The sequence below is a fragment of the Poecilia mexicana genome, unplaced genomic scaffold (genome assembly GCF_051168715.1).
Source record: "Poecilia mexicana isolate PSO_F unplaced genomic scaffold, ASM5116871v1 scaffold_17, whole genome shotgun sequence".
NCBI classification, from domain to species: domain Eukaryota; kingdom Metazoa; phylum Chordata; class Actinopteri; order Cyprinodontiformes; family Poeciliidae; genus Poecilia; species Poecilia mexicana.
This window is the reverse complement of record NW_028263386.1, coordinates 18,939,364-18,945,363: the sequence shown is the minus strand read 5'-3', so window position 1 is coordinate 18,945,363 and position 6,000 is coordinate 18,939,364.

The window sequence follows — 6,000 nt, the reverse complement described above, 5'->3', positions numbered from 1 at the left end:
AAAGTGTTTTGTTTCCTTTCAGGTTTCTTGGACTTTTAAGATTTTTGTCACTCTTAATGTTTCAGGCGGTCAAACTGATTTCAATGTCAGGCAAAGGTAACCTAAGTAAACACAAAGAGCCATCCCTAAACCTACTGAGGGTTATCAAGAGTTTGTGATAGCGATTATTTTACGTCACCATGAAGGAACCTCTGCCCACTCTGCTTTGCAGGCTAACATTCACTTCAACCACACTTTCAAGGAAGTCGGGGTGAGGGGGGATTCTGAGTAAGAACAGGGTACTTGCAGCTCTCACAGCTTTCTGACGCAGTTCAGACCAGCCAAAAGATACCAACGCCTTTTCAGTCATTTAGAGATGGACTAGTCAGTTGCTGCTTTTCTTTGATTTGTTTTTTTTTAATCTGATAAACTGTGTGATGTACAACTTTTTGCATCATAAAGTGCAAAAACTGAGATGCAATTGCACATTACTCCCTGTTGCTAAATAATTTTTGCTCTCCTGCTGTTTGCCCTTTCCTGTGCAAACACAGATGTTTGCATTGAGGGACCAGATGGAGAGTAAAACTCCCATCATTTGTTCAAGTCTCACCACTGAGAGTGTTTGAAACAGGGATTTAAACACTGCAAATATTAGTATCTGGAGCTGACTGTAAATATTAATTTGATGATAACTATCAGGATTAATAGGCCACCTTTAGTTCAGGTAGTCAGAAGCTGTTCCATCATTCCAACACGTAAGCAACAAGCTTATAAGTCTCTTGTTAAAAACCCTTAAAATCATGTCATCCAGGTTCGGGTTCGTACACATTTTGGTAACAGACTGTGTGAACTCAGACAGCGTGACGGTGCAGCAGTTTGTGCTGCTGCCTCACAAAAGGAAGGTTGGGTTCTGTATAGAGTTTGCAGATATGTGGGGGATATACTTCAGTTTCCTCTCAAGTCCAATAACATCCATTTGAAGTTATTTGGAACATAAAAGTAGCCATTTGGCCCGGACAGTTGTGGTGTGTTATTACGCAATAGTCAGCCACACACCCAGACCTCCTCATAGACTCCCACAGACTGACTACTGACCAGCTCTCCACCTAACGGGTCCAGAAAGCCTCCAACTCCTGAGTATTACTCCAGATGAGAATAAACAGAATGTTAAAGACATAGTTAGAGTCTGCGTCTAGACTCTAACTACCTTCCGATCCGAAAGTTATAATGAAACAGTCAGCTGAGTAGCCTGCAGCTGCTTGGTTTCAGAAACCACTCCTGTTAACACTAGCTCTCTCTCTATCAATAATGTGCACTTGTTATAGTCTAGATACATTTTAGAGACTCGGCACGAGTCCCAAGGTCATTTTTTAACAAACACCAAAGAAACGTCTGAAGGCCCCTGGTTACTAGGATCATGACCATTGATTTTACCTTAATCATAAGAATTAACTCTCAATTCACTCAATTAATTTAACTGTCCATGGCATCAATCAGACTTTAATATTTTATTACCAAGCTTTAGCAGGGGGAAACTGACAAACAGCTTCTTCAATCAACAAATCAAGAGATTAATATATAAGAAATTTAGAAACCACACCTCCCTCCAGTCCCTATACTGTGCCATCGAACTAAATAAGTGAGGTTTTGGGATGCAGTTCCACTCGTCCCCAGATGTTGAGTTGATCTTGGGAGCTTTAATATCCATGGATAGAGTCCTGTCTTGGCAAGGCAGAATCCTCTTCAGAATAGAACCAAAGTTGAACTGGTGTGTGTCCTCCGTGGACTCAGTTCCTTAGTGATCTTTGTCTATTCCCCAAGTCCACTGCAGCATAGTTGAGATCTTTTGGGTTGAGCATAGGGCAGTTGTCAAATCAGAAACCCGGGCTGTGGGTAAACGGATCCTGTTCCCTTCTGCAGCAGTGTGATGTCTTTGCCTCCCCGGGGTATCAAGGCGCAGCCCTCTGTCGATCCTGCATCTTCGTTTGGTCTTGACTCAAACACTCCGGAACAAAGAACGCCTGGTTCCTCCCTCTCTCGTTATTTTTATATCTTCCATGTTTGGGTGTGCATGCACCGGCTGCTTACACAACCTTCTCTGTGCAACTACCACCCTTCCCTTGACATCAGGCGCATACGGTTAATTGCTGACTTTTAATTCCCTAGAACACCATCATTAACTTTTGAACTTCATTTTTCTTGAAATACCCTTGCCGATGTTCTTATCAGCACTCGCGCTTCCCGTTCATCTGCAGCCATCGCAAATATTTTCCACAACATTTCCTGTTTCTTCCGTGACTACAGTTCTTCCTCCCATTTGGCCTCTAGTTGTAACACAGTATAAGAGACTTTTGCACTTAATTTGTAGTCATTACTTTTATCCATTTATGATTTTTTTTCCATTGTTAAGTCAAGATTCCTTATTACTTTCAAACCAAAATCACATAACTCACAATCAACAATAAGTCATGGTGTATTTAAAACAAAATTGCACAATTTTCAATCAAGATTAAATCAGAATACAAGATTACTTATTGCCTCTAGGTTTCTGTGACCTGTTTTCTGTGTGTCCTGCAAAGATTTCAATCAGTCCCAACCAGGTTTCATGACAGGTGCTGGGTGTAATTTATATATCTCTAATATTTTTTTTTTTTTTTTTTTTTTACATTGTTTAACTCACTGGGATATAGAGAAATTACCTCAAAAGGGAAATAACATGCAAAATATAGGCTTTAGACAATGTAATGCAAGTTATTTTTTGCTCCCTTTCCCCATATGGGGGCAGTATTGCTAAAGGCCAAAAAAAACAAACAAACAAAAAAAACAGTAGTGATTTAACAAAATGTGAATCTGAATGCTTTATAGACAGTTTCACTGTCTGTCACAGAATGAAAGAAATAAGAAACCCCTAAATAAGTAAACAGCTGACATCAGCAAACGTGTCAACATTGCAACCTGGTTTTAAAATCCTGCTTTCTGTTTCACTCCTCTGTGTCTGTGAACCTGTGTGTATCTGCGTGACCTGCTGCACACGAGGATAAAGACAAATGTGACATGATAAAAAGGGATAATTGTCTTGTTTGAGAGACTAATCCTTGTTAATCCCTTATGAAACACAACCTCTTATCTTAGCGCCTTTCCCAGAAAGTCAACACATTTTCTTGGAGGTAACAGTTTCAGGTTTACTTATTCCTTACTTCAGGTTTCCAGTGGAAAGTTAATCATTAAATGAAATATAGAGGTAGATTTATTGCATAAGAAAATGTCATTATTTTTGAATAGAAGGGTCTTGTTTACTTTTTTTGAATAAAAGGAAATTGTTAACTGTCAGCTTTATATTTTAGATAATTTTATATCAAGTTAATCACAAAAAATAGACCCGGATTTTTGCTGCTGAAACCCAATTCAATACGTCAGACATTGAAACCCAATTCAATACGTCAGACATCATAAAAACTGATGCAATGTACATCCTCGTCAACGTGGTCGCTATAGGATGCAGTGAAATAACGCAGCATTTCATCAGTGTTACAGCTCCAATAATATTTAAGAGTTTATCCATTTTTATTACACAGCCACAGGCATTTTGCACCTGCAGGAATTTCTTCAGTCCTTCCCTCATCTGCTGCCCCAAACGTACATTAACTTCTTAAAGAAGAAAAGCTATAAACTTCTGGCAGTGATTCACCAAAAAACAATATTCCAGACAGCAGAGAGGCAACAGGAGTTAGATAATCTTCATAATGAACTCCCAGTCAGTCTCACCAATTGCATCTGCTTCACCCTTACATCTTAACACAGCGAGTAAAATTGGTTCATTCCATTATGTTTTACCCCAAATGTCACATAAATTGAGCACTACTTAAAACGACATTTCTCTCCACCAGCAGGCACTTTTACATATTCCAGATGGGTTTCGTAAACAGTTATTCAAGAGCATATGTCCTGTTACGCTGCATCGAGTATTTCTCCCTTTTTTACTCTAAAGTAATAAAACAAATACTGCGTATCTTAACATGAAACTGTGTAAAACAATGTGTAAATGTCCAAGTTTGTGTTTGAGTGGGACAGAGGACAGCGTCCCAACCTGTCCGTTCGAAGGTCCAAAGAGCCGTCGTTCTCTCCGTCCAGCTAAATAAAACTTTAGAGTCGCCACTGTTACATGGGCAGTTTGAAAAAAAAAAAAAAACATTTGTAAATTTTAATAAATACATGCTTTCAGTTTTGAGTAATCACCGTTTTATTTTTCTGTTTAGGTTTTGAAATTAAGAAAAACAAAACCCTTTGCAAAATAGGCATGAACACATTTTCATCTATGGGATGCTGATATTTGTGGAAAATAATGCAAAGAAAGCACATTGTGTCCAGTATTGAGTAAAGATAATAGCAATAAATTGATGTATTTTAGTGTCATTTTGTGTCGTGAAGATTTGTTGGCATTGAAAAACAAACAAACAAAAATTTGGTATCATTTCCATTAAAAAATGGTTATTTATCATTTTAACCAAAACTATTATTTAAAATAACACATTCTATAAAAAATATACATTATTCAATTACTTAGTGTCACCTATATCTGCCTTTGTGTTTTTTGTAGTTTTTTCCTTACATTTCAACCTTACCTGCTGATTTTTTTGTTTTCTTCTTTTTATCAAATGTTGCTGCTCCATCAAAAGTACTGTGGAGCAGGTCTGTGAAAAATTCCCTTGATAGAGAGAAAAAAAAAAAGAATTTGATTTCTTTAAGTGGAAACAACACTGCCGAGAGCCGTGAGAGTGCCCTGAAATAGTAGTGCTACAGGCGGTAAAACCACCATGACGCCAAAAAGACACTTAAAAAGCTTGGCACTGTGGAGGGGAATCGGTTGTGGGTTTATCGCTAAGAGTAACAGCTTTCATTACACATCTTTTTCTTTTCTTTCTTAATATAAAGGACACTGATTTGGGTTACTTCAATTTTTTTCTCATCAAAAAAAAAAAAAAAAAAAAACTGACTCCAGGTATCTTCCGTAAAATCGCTTCCGCTGAAATTAAAATACATGCATACGCCTTAGTACTAATACAATCATGCTTTGGTTCTTTCAGGAATCATTTACTTGAGGAAGAGGGTGAGGAAGATTTCTCTTTGGTCCCTATTCTCATTTGCAAGCTCACACTGCTGGATGCAGGACAAGAAAAGAGATGTGGGGAGGGGAACGAAAGAGGGTGAGTAAGAGTAAGAAGAGAGGGTGGAGGGGGGGGGGGTCACCATTGAGTTGTCCACCCACACAATGTGCCCCACTCTGGTCACCTGCGTGGGTGTGGGCCAAGAGAAAAGGCGAGGATGCGCACGTACGCTCGTGCACGTAGGCACAAACCGCAGCAGCAAAAACCGGCAGCTTTCTAACCCTAAATGTCAAAACGTGGCAGAGCAGCGTCGAATAAAAGCATTTTTAATTAGCAAGAAACTTCCTCGAGCTCACATGAAGGGGTTTTGTCTGTTTCCTTAAAAGCACTTTTACAACAGAAGAGAGTTCAGACAGGAGAGTGATAAAAAAAATATATATATATATATATATATAAAAGCAGTTGGCTGTGGCATGATCTTTCTAAAAGATCCTTTTGTTTATCATAATAAGCATTGTTCCCCGTTGCCAGAGCAGCGTGGCACCAAAAGCAATGGCCTCATCTGTGCTTTATTGAGGAATCATGGTAAACTACTTGATATATAATTATGTGAGCCCAGCAGATTCGTCCTCACTGTTTCCTCCTACATGCCATCTGCCCTGTGTGTCCAGACTGTGGGTGACTGAAGTAGCTGAAGGAGTTATTGTGGAAGATTATAAGCAAACTTGTGATGTAACAGCCTCACCAACACGTTTGTTGTTCAAAGCAACACCGCAAACATCCACGGCCTCTGACAGAGCGAGCATCAGATGACGAATAGAGGAGAAGATACCGAGTTAAAAGACCCCCGTGACACCAGGAGGCGCCCAGAGGTGTTTCAGTCTGGCAGCGCTAACTCACGGCAGAGAGGGAGATC